The following is a 16,198-nucleotide window of genomic DNA, read 5'->3' as shown; positions in this document are numbered from 1 at the left end:
CAGCCGCGCGGAGCCCCGTTTACGTCCACTCCCCACTCCCCGGGGCTGGCTTGGGGCGGGGTCCCCGTGGTATTCGCAGAGCGCGGGACGGAGCCCGGCCCGAGGCTGAGGGACGCTCTCGCGGGTCGGCTGGATGAATGAAAGGTGAGCCGCAAAGGCGGTGCCGGGATCGTCCCCGGCGGGGCCGGAGGAGGAGAACGGGACGGCGCGGAGCCCGCGGGAAGAATCGGAAAGTGTCTGTGATGGAGAGAGACATGGAGAAGGGGACGTCCCAGCGGCGGGAACCGGGACGGAGGAACGGGCGCGGGGAAGGCCTGAGTTAGGGACCACAGAGGTTCTCAGGAGGAAAGCGGGGCGAGCCGAGAGGGTGAGGGCGAGACAAAGAGCCGCAGCCGAGGGGGTCCGTGGGAAGAAATGGAAAGAAGCTGCCGCGAGGGCGGGCGGACGCGCAGGAAGGGGCGCGGGCGGGGAGGGGCGCCGGGCGCGGGGCGGGGCGGGGCGGGGAGCCGGGAGGCGGCTCGGGGCTCCGGGGGCCGGAGGGGCCCGGCCGGGCGCGGGGAGGCGGGGCTCGGGCGCCGCAAAGTTACTTGGCCTGCCCCCGCCCGGGTCCGCACGCTGGTGGCTGGCCCGCGGGAGGAGCGAAGCGGGGCTCGGCGGGCTGAAACCCGAAACCTCCAGTCCGTGAGCGCGGCCGGGAGGAAGGAAGCGGCAGCGGCGGCGGCGGCGGCGGCGGCGGCGGCCGAGGCGGGGAGGCGGCCGGGCTGGGCCCTGAGCTGCCGCGGCGGCGGCTCCTCGGTGAGCACCCGGCGTGGGGCGCGGGCGCGGGCCCGGGCTGAGAGGGCGGTCGGGATGGAGCCGGGCTAAGCTCATTGTGCGGGGCTGGAGGGCGCGGGGAGCGGGCCGGGCAGGGTCCCCGCCCCCACGGCAATCCCCTTCTCCCCGCGCCCCGCTCCGAGGTCGGGGCTGTCCTCCGGCCGCACTGCGCCTTGCTTTGGAGAGCTGGAGCTCTTTGTGGGAAGATGTTGGGGGCGCGCTCCTCCGCTGCGGCCTGGGGCTTCTTAGAGGCCCACCCCATTCTGCCGGGTGCAGCCCGCCCCGTTTCTCCGGCGCCGCCCGAAGCCCCCTGCCCAGTCCGCTGGATGGGAGGGCGTCGGTGCGTGCCCGGGACTCGGCCGAAGCGGGCCGCGCCCCCTGAGACCAAGAGGCCCCACGTCCTGCTCCCGGTAAAGGGTGTGGGGAGAAGCGGTCACGCCCCTCGGCTGGAATCCGTGAGGACCAGTGAGCAACCTTCTCCCAGCCGGTACTCAGGGCGCTGTCTCCCGGAGCCGGGGCGGGCGGCGGGTGGCGCGCCCAGAAGTGGCTCTGCGCCGCGGAGTGGGCGGCTCTGCCCCTCAGGTCTGAGGGAAGGAGATTCGGCTGGTTTTTGGAAAGGGGAGGACCTGACCAGCCCTCGGAGCCTTCTGGACGAAGCTTAACCCCCGTGCAACCTTTGCACAAAGGCACATGGGATGAGAACGTCTGTTGGATAAGTGGGGTGTCTCCTGTGCTTCCCGGAGGTCTGCTCAGCAGTAACCACACAGCTGCGCATTGACATCGCTTTAGATCACATCTTGGAGGCTATTTTTGCTCGTTATTGTATCTTTCATCCCTTTTGCATAGTGCTTTCGAGGGCAGCTCATTTGATCCTCCTCCCTGTGAAGCAGCGAGGAGGTGTGTGGTTTTGGAGGGAAAGAACCTCAGTTCCTTGATTGTCCAATGGGGACACTGATAACCTCAGGTGATCCTGTCTCCGCGCTAGAGGCTGGGGGAGGATGGCCATCCTTGTGGCTCCTCTGTGGAGCCAGGCGTGGATTCAGCCTGGCCTCTTCTCCCCTAGTGACCTGGACCTCCAGATGAGTTCTGGAGAGCTACTGCTTCGGGGAACAGGCAGGGAATTCCCTTATAATCTATTTCACTGCGGCCACTGGAAGCAAGTGAAAAGAGGCATTTTTCAGGCCCTCAGGGCAGAAAGAAGAGGTGGAAGGGGCCTCAGGTCACAGAGACAGAGGCTCTTCAACTGTAACTGGAGTGCATGGCACCCATTTCTGTCACTTCTTCCGGAGCACCTCTCTTCCGGTCCTCCTCCACACCTGTCTTATTTTATACTTCTCAGGTGCTTACAAGCACTTTCATATACACTTTTTTCATTCACACAACAGCCTTGTGAAGCTCTACTAGCCCAGTTGATAGGTGAGGAAACTGAAGCTCAGGAAAGTACTCTTGCCCAACTAATCAGCCCAGATTGAACTCAGATCTTTTGCCTTGTTAGTGCTTTTCACGTGGGTTCCTGATGGCACACAGGTGGGTCTTTTAACTCAAGGCTTCTCCCTGCCGTATAGCTCCACCCCGACATCGAGAATAGAGACCCCTCATTAAGAGGCCTGCTTGGCATTTTGGAACTAAATCCAAGGCCACAACAATATCCAAACCGTTTTCTTTGTGTTGCAGCCTGGTGCACTGGGAGTCTTCTGAGAGGTAAAGGAGCACTGTGTGGTCTGAGGGCTGGGAGCTCACTGTATGGGTTCAGAGGAAGACAGAATGGGCTGAACTGGAACTGACCTAATTGTCAGCAGGAGTAGGTACAGTTCTGTGGTGTAAACTCCACTGCCAGCCAGGGCCAGTCAGGAAGCCTGAGTGCAGGAGGCAGGTGAACAGAAGGGCTGGATGGGGCTGTATGCTGTGAAGCCTGCCTCCACTAAGCGGGCAGCTGCAGGTGCGGCAGGGCTCCAGCACATGATTGCCCGATCGGAGTTTTGGGGGAAGCTGTAAATTTTTAAGGAAAAAAAGCTTCATCTATTTTTAAAGATAACAACTAATTCAAAACTTTTTTTTTTAATGTGCATGCAGTTTAACCTAATTATGTATGCAGGCTGCTTGTGGCCTGCAGACTGCCCGTTTGCATTTTCTGTATGAGACCTTGGGAAGAACTGAGTGTCGTTCTGAGATGCAGTAAAGCATGACAGCAGGGGAGAAGTGGTGTCTTCTTGCTTTTTTGTTCTTATAGCTATCAGTGCTACCTGGAGTTTGGAGGAGGGATTGACTTTATAATTCCATACTTCATTCATTCAACCAGTACTCATTTGTGGTTCTGTTTCTACACCAAGAGAAAAGGTTTACAGCTAGTTTTTTGTTGTTGTTTTTTGTTTATTTGTTTTTGAGACGGAGTCTTGCTCTGCTTGCTCTGTCACCAGGTTGGAGTACAATGGCGTGATCTTGGCTCACCGCAACCTTCACCTCCCGGTTTCAAGCGATTCTCCTGCCTCAACCTCCCAAGTAGCTGGTACTATAGGTGTGCGCCACCACGCCCAGCTAATTTTTGTAATTTTAGTAGAGACGGCATTTCATCATGTTGGCCAGGATGGTCTCGATCTCTTGACCTTGTGATCTGCCTGCCTTGGCCTCCTAAAGTGCTGGGACTACAGGTGTGAGCCACTGTGCCTGGCCAAGTTTTCTTTTCTTCTTTTTTTTTTTGAGACTAAGTCTCGCTCTGTCACCCAGGCTGGAGTGCAATGGCACCATCTCAGCTCACTACAACCACCACCTCCCCGGTTCAAGCGATTCTTCTGTCTTAGCCTCCTGAGTAGCTGGGATTACAGGTGTGAGCTTCCACCTCCAGCTAATTTTTTTGTATTTTTAGTAGAGACTGGGTTTCACCATGTTGGTCAAGGCTGGCTTCGAACTCCTGACCTCATGATCCAACCCCCGCTCAGCCTCCCAAAGTGCTGGGATTATAGGCTTGAGCCACCTCGCCAAGCCATGACTAGTTTTAATCTATCTCCTTGCACATTTTATGTGCTCAGCAGGGGAGAGGACGAGATTCATGGCAAATATTCAGGGAGTGCTGGAGCATAAAGGAAGGAATTTGCAGTTGGCCAGGGGTAAAACATGAGGAGGTATATTTCAATTTTATTTTGGTTTGTGTTTGTTTTATACTCAAGCAATGGGTGAGAGAACACTGTGTTAAGAGCACAATCTGAAGTTAGTCAGCCTACCTCCCAGCCCTGCCCCTTATAAACTTATGACCTTAGGTAAATAATGTGAAGCATTCATGGAATATAGTAATTTTTCACAAATAAGAGCTATAAAATATTTTAAAAACACAGTGACATACAGGAAAATAAATTTCCCTCCACCTCTTCTCTATTCCTTCTTCCCACCTTTGAGATAACCACTGTAAATGTATATCTTTTTAGGTCATTTTCAATGTGCTCAATATGCTCCCAAAGCTGGAAACATAGGTGAATATATAGTTTATTGATATTATAATATAACACATGATAAAATAGTATCATTTACATTTCTGACTTTAGGACCAAGCTGAATATAGTGAATATACTTGAAAAAATACACAAATGAAGCTGGGCACGGTGGCACACACCTGCAGTCCCAGTTACTTGGTAGGCCAAGGTGGAAGGACCGCTTGAGCCTAAGAGTTCAAGTCCAGTATGGACCACAATATAGTAAGACTCTGTCTGTTAAAAAAAAACAAAACGAAACATAAATGGGGGTCATATATAATAATGCTCTGCGGTTTACTTTTTTTTTTTTTTTTTTTTTGAGGCAGAGTTTCGCTCTTGTTACCCAGGCTGGAGTGCAATGGCGCGATCTCGGCTCACTGCAACCTCCGCCTCCTGGGTTCAGGCAGTTCTCCTGCCTCAGCCTCCTGAGTAGCTGGGATTACAGGCACGCGCCACCATGCCCAGCTAATTTTTTGTATTTTTAGTAGAGACGGGGTTTCACCATGTTGACCAGGATGGTCTCGATCTCTTGACCTTGTGATCCACCCGCCTCAGCCTCCCAAAGTGCTGGGATTACAGGCGTGAGCCACCGCGCCCGGCTTACTTTTTTGATTTAACAATATGACTTAGAAATCATTCAATAACAGATATATTGTACTTCATTCTTTTCAATAATAACATAGTATTTTATAGTATCAGTTCCCTATAGATTAATTAAACATTCCCCTATTGATGGATTCTTAGATTGGCTTCGAACTTAATCTAGATTTTCTGTGTACCTTTATGAGTGTACATGTACAATATTTCTGGGTAAAAATTGTTCCTAGATGGGGGATTTGTGGGTCAAAGGAAATGTACATTTTAAGTGGTTATTTAATCAGAGTTCTCTTTGTTTATTGAGGTTTGGAAGATTGTGTAGGAAAAGACACTGAATTATTTAAGGTTATTTATTTGAGAATAAGTAGCGAATTGGAAAGGTATAGCATTCAAAAGTTATAAAAGGCAACATCTCCCTCCCACTCCTCCTTCCTAGCCCTCTTTTTTCTTTTTTGGATATAACTAATTTTACCAGTTTTTGTGCATTCTTTCTGAAATAGCCCATGCACCTACAAGCAAATAAAATGTGGCTTCTGGGCTGGGCACAGTGGCTCATCCCTGGAATCCCAGCACTTTGGGAGGCCGAGACAGGCGGATCACCTCAGGTCAGGAGTTCAAGACCAATCTGACCAACATAGTGAAACCCTGTCTCTACTAAAAGTACAAAAATTAGCCAAGTGTGATGGCGGGTGCCTGTAATCCCAGCTACTTGGGAGGCTGAGGCAGGAGAAGCGCTTGAACCTGGGAGGCAGAGGTTGCAGTGAGCCGAGACCACACCATTGCACTCCAGCCTGGGCAACAAGAGCGAATCTCCATCTCAAAAAGCAAACAAACAATAACAAACTAAAAATGTACCTCTGTTTTCTCTCTTTCAGAAATAAATATAATAGCATATTATATGCCCTGTTCTACATAGAGCATTAAAAATGTTTAACCTAGACCTTTGAGACCATTTTATTTAAGTTATTTGCATTTTATTTTTTATTTTATTTTTTTGAGATGGAGTCTCGCTCCATCACCCAGGCTGGAGTGCAATGGCATGATCTCGGCTGACTGCAGCCTCCACCTCCTGGGTTTAAGTGATTCTCCTGCCTCAGACTTCTGCGTAGCTGGGATTACAGGCATGCGCCACAATGCCTGGCTAATTTTTGTATTATTAGTAGAGATGTGGTTTTACCATATTGGCCAGGCTGCTCTTGAACTCCTGACCTCAGGGTATTTGCCCGCCTTGGCCTCCCAAAGTGCTGGGATTACACACTTGAGCCACCGTGCCCAGCCAGTTATGTGCATTTTAAATGCTTATGTATTCTTCCAAGTTTATCCTAAATCGATTGCTTACACTTCCTCTAATTGCTCCATCAAATTCTTTGCCAATTTTTTTAACTGAATTGTTTGTAATTTCATCAATTTGTGAGGCTCTTTCTAAATTCTGTACTTTAATCCTTTTCTTGTTAATAAATCAAATATCTTTATGTCTTCTTCCCCAACTTTGCAGAAGTATTTAATTTTTATGAAGTTAAACCTCTATCGTTTTTCTTTATTTCCAAGTGTTGGGTCTTAGGAAGTCCCTTCCTATTTCAAGAGTAAAATTTTCTAAATTTTCTCTTTTCTCTCCATTCTTTCTTTGCCTTTCTTTAAAAATATTTCAAATTTCTTTTTTTCCTGTATTCATTTTCTCTCCTTGTCACTTTAGCCAATCTATATTTTCTTTGATTTTCTAGTAACTTCTTTTTTCTTTTTTTAACCAAGTCTTAAGGATGAGCTCTTCTCCAGGTGAGTGAGGAGGGAGAGACGGCATTCTGGGCAATGAGAACAGTGTGCAGAGCCATAGAGCTGAGAACAACAGTGAGTGAGTGGAGAACTGTGAGCACTTTGGGATGGTCAAGGTGGAGCGTACCTGCAAATGAATAAATTCTGCAGGTGGCAGGGAATAGCCTGAAATGGTCTGGCTTGTGTAGGGGACAATCAGTCTGCCAACAGTTGGGAGGAGAGATTGGTGCTGGGCGACAAGATGGAAGATAGGAAGAAGAGAGAAATGCCTGTTAGTAGTCCAGGGGAAAAAGGATGAGGCCCTGAGCTGGGTTAATGGCAGTGAGGATGAAGTTTTCCCTTAGAACAAGTGATGCACTGGATGTCTGCGATAGGAAATGGAACCAGGGTTTATTGCTTTACACACATTCTCTCATTCAGTGCTACAGAGTCAGTGTGAAAATCCACGGCTCAGACATGTTCATTGATCTACCCACGGCGACACAGTCAGAAAGTGTCAATCAGGGCCTATGCCCCATCAGGATTCCCTGAAGGAGTGGTCTAGGATGTCCTAGGTTTCTCTCCTGAGAGATTGGGTGGGTGGTGATGTTTTATCTAGGGTAGAGAAAAACATGAAGAATAGCATAGTGGGATGGCAGCAGCAGGGATGTGAATTCCATTTTGTGCATGTTATATCTGAGGTGCCTGAGTGTGACATATGGGAGACAACATCTGCAAGGTGGGTGGATGTGAATCTGGAGCGCTAAGGAGTTTCTAGGCTATACATGAAGATTTTGGAGTCATCAGTGTTTAAGTGGGCATAGAGAGGGAGCATATAGAGAGAAGAGGTATCAGATAGGACTCTTTCTTTTGCAAGTGGTACAATATCCAGTTGAAATCTACTTAAGCAAAAAGGAAAGCTGTTGGCTCATGTCATTAAAATGCTTGAGTGTATTTGGCTTCTGGTGTGGGTTCAGGATTCAAGTGGTTTTTATCAGGACCCATTTTCTCACTGCCTCTGGTTTTGGCCTTCCTTTATGCTGAGGTCCTGTGTGGTGATCCCCAGCAGCTCTGGCAAGGGGGAAAGCTGCAGGTTCAAATCCAATGTGAAAGAGGAACTATTCTTCTCCCAGCTGTTTCAGCAACACTGTCATTACATCAGAGAAAGTCAGAAGACGCTGATTGGCGAGGCATAGGTCATGTGGCCACATCCATGAAGCCACATGGATGCGGTGTGTGAAAAGAGTGAATCTCCAGAGGAGCAACTGCTGGAGCAAGGGTAAGAGATGTCGAGGCTGACAGTTAATTTCCTCTGTAGATGAGAAAGGAAGAAATAGTGCCCCAGAGGGTATCTTGGAAAACAGCAGCACTTACAGAGTAGGATGATGATCAGGTAAACATGACTGGTAAGGAATTAAAGGACAGAGAGACAGGAGAGAGCAGCTCAGGGGAGACAAGGGAAAAGGGAGTCTCAAAAAAATGAAAGGAGTCAGAAGTGTCAGATGCTGCAGAGAGCTCAAGAAGGGCCCATTGGGTTTGACTAGGATGTTATGGTGACCTTGCCCAAAGCAAAGAGAGTCATTTATTTTGAGCCTGGTTAGGACTACCCTCTAGAAGGTTCCTGCACCTACCTGTCTTCTGCATTGCCCGCCCCAGCCCTGGGTTGGCCAGGTAAGGGCAGAGGTGTAGTGATGGCAGTCAGGAAATTTGTGCTTGGTCAGTAATTAGGTCTGTGACTATGGGTAACTCATTTCAGCCCTTTGGCCTTTCATTTTGTCATCTGTAAAATGATAGACTAGAATGAGTTGCTTTTAAGGCCTCTTTTGGCTCCAAAATGTTGGCATCCTTAAGGAGATGAGTGAATCTAAACATTTCTTAGCATCTCTGTTACCAAGACCCTGGTCCAAGCCTTTGTCTCCACTTGGGCCACAGTGGTGGCCTCCTAACTGGGGTCCCTGTCTCCATACTTTGCCTCCTGCAGTCCACTCTTCACCTAGCACCAGGCAGAGTGACCTCTTGAAAGCGTCAGTCAGTCATAGCTCTCCAGTGGCTTCCTCTCACATGTAGAATCCAATCCCCACTCTTTGTCCAGTGCTTTCTGTGATCTGGCCACCGACTGTCTCCAGAGTCTGGTGTTCTCTTCCTCACTTCTCTCCAGCTTTCTTGCTAATCCTTAAATACACCAAGCTCATTCCAGCCTCGGGATCTTTGCGAGGGCTCTTCTGCGGCCTGCCTCTTCCCCTGCATCATTTTCTGGTCTCTGCTCAAATACCATGTCTTTGGAGAGCCTTCCCTGATGACCCACCCCCGACCCAGACACCATTCCCTCTCCACTTACCTTGTTTGATCTTTCTTTACAGCACCTACTACCCAGAATTGTTTCTTATTTTTTAAATTTATTTGTTTACTGTCTGTGTCCCCACCTCCAAAATGTAAGCTTCAGAATAGGAGAGATTTGAGCATGTCTTGTTCAGGGCTATGCCCCAGCTGTAGAGTCGAACTGGGCACAGAGCAGGTTTTCAAGCATTGCAAGAGAATGCAAAATGAAAGTGTCTTTGACTCCGTAAGGGGCTCAGGGCCTTAAGATTTGAAGCCCCACTGCAGGAAGATGCCCCCTCCCAGAACTAATTTTGTGTATTTTGTGTAGCTCAGTGAAGAATGGGAAAACAGGAATATAGGCAGTGTGGGTATCCTGGTGAGGGAGGGAGGGGACAGCTCTGTTCCTGAGGCATCCATCTCACATATGGCCATCAGAAAAAAAAAGTATTCAAAGAAATACCCCTTTCAGCTGTTTAAAAATAATATTCTTAGTTTTAGCAATATAGGCTAGTTTGCCTGGCTTGATGAGGATAATGAATAAAAAATAATTAAGGGTAAAATCAATTCACATAGTCATCATTGTTTATTTTGTGATGGAAGTAATCATCTGAGTCTTGTTCTCACAGAGCTTCCATCTCTCGTCTTCTCAGAGCATGTGTATGTTTTTGTTTATGGAAGGACTTGTTTTATTTTTTTCAATCTGTTTATTAAGTACATACAGTAAAAAATAGAATGAGAAGAATGAACCCAAATTGTTCGCATAGAGCAGGATTTCTCAGCCTCAGCACTATTGGCATTTTTGACTGAATAATTCTTTGTGGTAGGGGCTGTGTTGTGTGTTGTAAAATGTTTAGCAACATCCCCAGCCTTAGATGCCAATAGCATCCCCCAGGTGTGACAACCAAAAATGTCTCCAGGCATTTCCAGATGTGCAAGATCTGGAGAAGGGGGATTGAGAACCAGTGATGTAGGATAGTGGGGTAGGGAGCGGGTTTGATTGTTACCTAGAGTCTTGGACATTTTCAGACCCTCCCCAGCTAACCTCATTCTCTTCACTGATAGCATTTCAGCTATTCTGCTTGAAAAGAAAAGATATGTAATTTCAGGAAAGGGGTTCTGAGCCAAAGGAAGCATGGAATCTCAGCCCCACATTTATAGGTGGAGGTAAATTAAAATTTCATATTTCTCAGTCAGCTGCTTCCCTGGGTGCCCACAACCTCAGCCTCCCCAGCTAACCTGGGGAGCATCTGTGTGGTCGGTAAAGCAGCTCAGTTCTGGGAGGGGGCATCTTCCTGCAGTGGGGCTTCAAATCTTGAGGCCCTGAGCCTGTTACGGAGTCAAAGACACTTCCATTTTGCATTCTCTTGCAATGTGTCTTTTCTCTCTTCCGTTTCATCTCTTCCATATCAAAAAGTAATTGATACGGTTTGGCTGCGTCCCCACCCAGATCTCATCTTGAATTGTAACTCCCACAATTCCCGTGTGTCATGGGAGGAACCCTGGATTTGGTGAAAATTCCAAAGCCCTTGTTCTTTCTATTCGACATCAGGTTTAAGTGGATGTTAGTGTAGGGGGAGTATAAAATATTTGTTTTCTCCACATGCAGAGTGCTGTTGGGAATTCAAAGGGGAAACTGAGGAAGCATTCGTAAGCTTTCTGGAAGGGAAAATATCCTCACCTAAAATGAAAGCTTGTATTATGGCGAGGTGTGGTGACTCATGCCTCTATTCCCACAGTTTGAGAGGCCACGGTGGGTGGATTGCTTGAGCTCCGGAGTTTGAGAACAGCGTAGCAAAACCCCCTCTTTACAAAAACAATACAAAGATTAGCTGGGTGTTGTGGCACACACCTGTAGTTTCAGCTACGTGGGAGGCTGAGGTGGGAAGGTCACCTGAGCCCAAGAGTTCGAGGCTACAGTGAGCTGTGATCACGCCACTGTGCTCCAGGCTGTGTGACAGAGCAAGACCCTGTCTCAAAAAACAAAACAAAACAACACTTGTATTATGAGAAGACCTGAATGTCTGAAAGGATAACTAAAATATAAAAGGCAAACTGTAGACCGGAAGAGATGGTAAGGGTCATTGTAGAGGTAGCATTTTCTAGAAAGGTCTCTTCAGAGTTCTTAAGGTGATCCAGGGTAGGGAATGGGGGCAGGCTTGGTGCCTTCTCCCTCAGCCTCCCAAGTAGCTGGGATTACAGGCACGAGCCACCATACCCAGCTAATTTTTGTATTTTGTAGTGGAGACAGGGTTTCACCATGTTGGCCAGTTTGGTCTTGAACTCCTGACCTCATGGTCCACCCGCCTCGGCCTCCCAAAGTGTGGTGTGAACCACCGCACCTGGCCTATATATGTAATTTTTTGAGACAAGGTCTTGCTCTGTTGCCTAGACTGGGATGCAGTGGTGCAGTCATAGCTCACTGCAGCCTTGACCTTCTGGGTGCAAGCCATCCTCCTCCATCAGCCTCCTTATTAGCTGGGACTACAGGTGTACACTACCATGACTGGCTAATTCTTTCTTTTTTCTTTTTTTCCTCTCTCTCTCCTTTTTTTTTGGTTTTTAGCAGAGACAAGGTCTTGCTTGCTCTGTTTCCCAGGCTGGTCTTGAACACCTGAGCTCAAGCAATTTTCCTGCCTTGGCCTCTCAAAGTGTTGGGATTATAGGCACGAGCCACTATACCTGATCAAGCCAGTACATTTTTGTAGGGGCACATTTGGTACCCCACATGAAATCAGGGTTCTTTTGACAGAAGAGGAGAATGGGTGTTGGCTGGATAATGAATAGTGTCTGCTATTCTTTTGGAGAGTAAACAAGAAATACCTACTGTTTCAAGGTGTCTAGTGTCCCATTGTTCCTGTATTTATTCATAATAATTGTTGAATATTTACTATGTGCCAGGCACTTTTCTAGGTGCTGACCAGAAAATGTACAGACCAAAATTTCCTTGCCCTCGTGGAACCTACAGTCTTGTGAAAGAGTAAGACATTAACAAAATAAACAAATAAGGACATACACATGTGCTAAGGACCAAAAGTAAAGAAGAGAATGGGGCCAGGAAGTGTTGGAGGGGTATGAAGTATTACGTAGTACGGATGCGGAAGGCTCTGCTGAAAAGGTGCGTTAAGGGTAAGGGCATTCTGGGCATAGGACACAGCAAGTGCAAAGCCCCTGAGCTGGAAGCGTGCTTGATGGGTTGGAGGAATAGTGAGGAGGCCAGTGTGTTGGAGTAGAAAGAATAAAAGGTAATTTTTATTATGAGATTGGGGCGGTAATGGAGAGCCAGGCCCTGGAGGGAACTGCAGGTCTAGGTAACAACTTCGGACTTGTTCTGTGTGACATGGGAATCCTTTTATGGTTTTGAGCAAAGCTGTGACTTGTTTTGATGTCTGTTTTAACAGGCTCACTCTGGTTGCTGTGTTGAGAAAAGGGGAAGGGTAGAAGCAGGTAGATTCGTGGGAAGCTATTTTAATAACCCAGAGAAGATACAGCGTAGCCTGGACCAAAGTGGTGGCAGCAGAGAATAGTAAGACAGTTGAATTCTGGAGATACTTTTCAAACCTAGAGCCAATAGATTTGCTAATAGACTTGGTCCGGAACATGAGAGAATGAGGAACCAGGAGTGACTCCATAGTCTGGGGCCTGCACAACTAGAAGGATGGGGTGGCACACATGGGATGGGGAGAAACACAGGAAGAGCAGTTTGAGAGGTGAAAGATTCAAATCTGGTTTCGGACATAGGCTGGTGATGCCTGTGACGTGCAGGTGGAGATTTTGGTTGGAGGTAGAGTCTGGAGCTCCAGGGAGTGTCATTGGCTTCTCCATCTGAGCAGGGGCTCCTGGCACAGTGGCCTGTTGAAGCACCATAGCCACTTTTGGCAGCAGTGCCAAACAGATTTGGAATGGCCTTGGGCAGTTCTGATCTTTTGTGACCGAGCTTCACCTTAGGGATTTGCTGGGATCCCCGTTCCAGGCAGGATGGCCATGGGCCAGTGTCTGTGGAGACTTCCTCAAGCCTGCTCTGGAAAGGCTGGAATTTCTGCCCTCTCCCACGGAGGGAATGACGTGGTTGAGGCTGGGGCAGCCAGCGGCCTGCCAAAGGAAGGATCCCTGCCTCATATGCGGCTCAAACAGTGATTTCTATGAGGACTTGCTCAATCTTCAGGTTGCTAAAGGTGTCACAGAAAGCTCTGTGGAACTCAGCTGTTTTTTCTTCTCTATTGTTAAAGCACTTTCTTCTTGGGGCCTGAGACTCTCCCCTGAGTGAGCTGTCTTTATCATGAGTGCTGCTGGTTGCGTGTGCATTTTCTGGGAGGCTGACATGGACCTCCGCTGTCTGTGCTGACTGGGAAACATGAAGGAGTGAAGCCAGCTTTTGATATAGGTGGTGGAGGCCCGGGAGAGAGGCCAGTTGCCCTTTTAAAAAATTCACTGATAGTCCGTGGTTGAGAGTCAAGCTTTGCTTAGGACTATGCGTCCCTCACATTTTCCTACATGCCACAGCAAAAACTGCAGAGGGGGTTGATTCACAAAAAGTAGGGTTCTGTTTCGCCATGTCACCTGGGGTGATGTCCCACTTGCTGGGGTGGGTGTAGCATGATTAACGGTTTTATTCAATGGGCTCAGCCTTGGAAGTCACTGCCGTATTAGTCCCTTGAGAGCAATAATTAATGCCAGACAAAGTCTTAGTTTCCTCATCTGCTGCAGGAGGAGGTTAGACTAGATGTTTTCTAAGGACCTTCTCATCTCTAACAATGGGTGAGAAGCTGTGAAAATAGCTGGCTTCCTCATTTCGTGACTTTCCAATCCCTGTGGGACAGAGAAGTTAAACAGAAGATGCCCAGATATGTTGTTTTTTTTTTCCAAACATTTTAAATTATGGTAAAATACACGTAACATAGAATTTACCATCTCTATTAGTTTGTACTCACACTGCTCTAAAAAAATACTTGAGACTAGGTAATATATAAAGGAAAGAGGTTTAATTGAATCACAGTTCTGCATGCTGGGGAGGCCTCAGGAAACATACAGTCATAACAGAAAGCAAAGTAGAAGCAAATACCTTCTTCACAAGGCAGCAGGAGAGAGTGCGCTCAGGGGAAATGGCCACTTTTAAAACCGTCGGATCTCCTGAGAGCTCCCTCACTGTCACAAGAACAACGTGAGGGAAATCGCCTCCCTGATCTGATTGCCTCCCACCGGATTCCTCCCTTGACATGTGGGGATTACAATTCGAGATGAGATTTGCGTGGGGACACAGCCAAACCATATCATTCTTCCCCTGGCCCCTCCCAAATCAGTTTCCTTTTCACATTTCAGAATCAATTATCCCTCCCCAGCAGTCCCTCAAGGCCTTAACTTATTCCAGCATTAACGTAAAAGTCCAAGTCCAAAGTCTTATCTGAACTGAGACAAGGCAAGTCCCTTCCGCCTGTGAGCCTATAAAATCAAAAGCAAGTTAGTTACTTCCAAGGTACAGTGGGAGTACAGGCATTGTGTAAATGTTCCCATTCCAAATGGGAGAAATTGGCTTGAATAAAGGGACCACAGACCCCATGCAAGGCTGAAACCCAGCTCAGTAGTCATTAAATCCTAAAGCTCCAAAATCTCCTTTGACTCCATGTCTCACATGCAGGGCATGCTGATGCAAGGGGTGGGCTCCCACAGCCGTGGGCAGCTCCCCCCATGTGGCTTCTCAGGCTGCAGGCCCTGTGGCTGCTTTCATAGGCTGGTTTTGAGTGCCTGTGGCTTTTTCAGGTGCATGGTGCAAGCTGTGGGTAGATCTATCTTTCTGGGGTCTGGAGGATGGTGGTCCTCTTCTCATATCTTCACTAGGCAGTGCCCCAGTGGGGACTCTGTGTGGGGGCTTCAACCCCACATTTCCCTTCTGAGCTGCTCTAGTAGAGTTCTGCCCCTGCAGCACACTTCTGCCTGGACATTCAGGCATTTCCATACATCCTCTGAAACTTAGGTGGAAGCTCCCAAAACTCATCTCTTGTCTTCTGCACACCTGCAGGCCCAACGCTATGTGGAAGCTGCCAAGGCTTGGGGCTTGGACCCCCTGAAACAATGTGAGAACTCCCTCACTATCACGAGAACAGCATGGGGAAACCACCCCCATGATCTGATCAACTCCCACCAGGTCCCTCCCTAGACATGTGGGGATTACAATTTGAGGCCGGGCGCGGTGGCTCACGCCTGTAATCCCAGCACTTTGGGAGGCCGAGGCGGGTGGATCACGAGGTCAAGAGATCGAGACTATCCTGGTCAACATGGTGAAACCCCGTCTCTACTGAGAATACAAAAATTAGCTGGGCATGGTGGCGCGTGCCTGTAGTCCCAGCTACTCGGGAGGCTGAGGCAGGAGAATTGCTCAAACCCAGGAGGCGGAGGTTGCGGTGAGCCAAGATTGTGCCATTGCACTCCAGCCTGGGTAAAAAGAGTGAAACTCCGTCTCAGAAAAAAAAACAGAAACAACAACAAAAAAAAACAATTTGAGATGATATTTGCGTGGGGACACAGAGCCAAGAAATATCACCATCTTAACCATTTTTAAGTGCACAGTTGAGTGGTATTAAGTACATTCATATTGTCATGCAAGCATTACCACCATCCATCTGCAGAAATCTCCAGCTTGTAGAAACCTTATACCCATTAAACTGTAACTCCCCACACTGCCCTCCATCCAGCTCCTGGCAACCACCGTTCTACTTTGTCTTTCTGATTTTGACTATTCTAAGTACCTCATGTAAATAGAATCATAAAATACTTGTCTTTTTGTGACTGGCTTATTTTACTTAGCATATGACCCCAAGGTTCATCCATGTTACAGCAAATGTCAGAATTTCCTTCCTTTTCTAAGGCTGAATAATATGTATGTATGTATCTATGTATATACCACAGTTTGCTTATCCATTCAGCCCTTGATGGAGATTTGAGTTGCTTCTACATTTTAGCTATTATGAATAATGCTGCTATGAATATTGGTGTATAAATATTTCTTTGAGACCTTGCTTTCAGTTCTTTTCAGTATATACACAGAAATAGAATTGCGGGATCACATGGTAATTCTATGTTTAATTTTTTGAGGGACTCCCATACTATTTTCCACAGTGGCTGTACCACTTTATGTTCCCGGCAACAATGTAAAAGGGTTGCAGTTTCTTTGCATCCTCACCGTTTTCTTTTTCTTTTTGATAATAGCCATCCCAAGGGGTATGAAGGTGATATCTCATTGTGGTTTTTATTTGCGTTCACCT

The 16,198-nt window shown here is 47.9% G+C and overlaps 1 protein-coding gene across 1 annotated transcript in view; it reads left to right on the top strand.

Moving 5' to 3' along the window:
* The first annotated feature begins 757 nt into the window (after positions 1-757).
* Positions 758-16,198, top strand: part of GPR161 (G protein-coupled receptor 161) — a 55,088-nt gene continuing 39,647 nt past the window's right edge. The window contains exon 1 of the mRNA XM_012444408.3: positions 758-795. The gene's annotated coding sequence lies outside the window, so the exon portion shown is untranslated. The remainder of the gene's footprint in view (positions 796-16,198) is intronic.

This window comes from Aotus nancymaae, unplaced genomic scaffold (assembly GCF_030222135.1).
Source record: "Aotus nancymaae isolate 86718 unplaced genomic scaffold, 86718_ANA_hifiasm-v0.15.2.pri h1tg000108l, whole genome shotgun sequence".
NCBI lineage: Eukaryota > Metazoa > Chordata > Mammalia > Primates > Aotidae > Aotus > Aotus nancymaae.
This window is presented reverse-complemented; position numbering and strand designations above follow the sequence as displayed.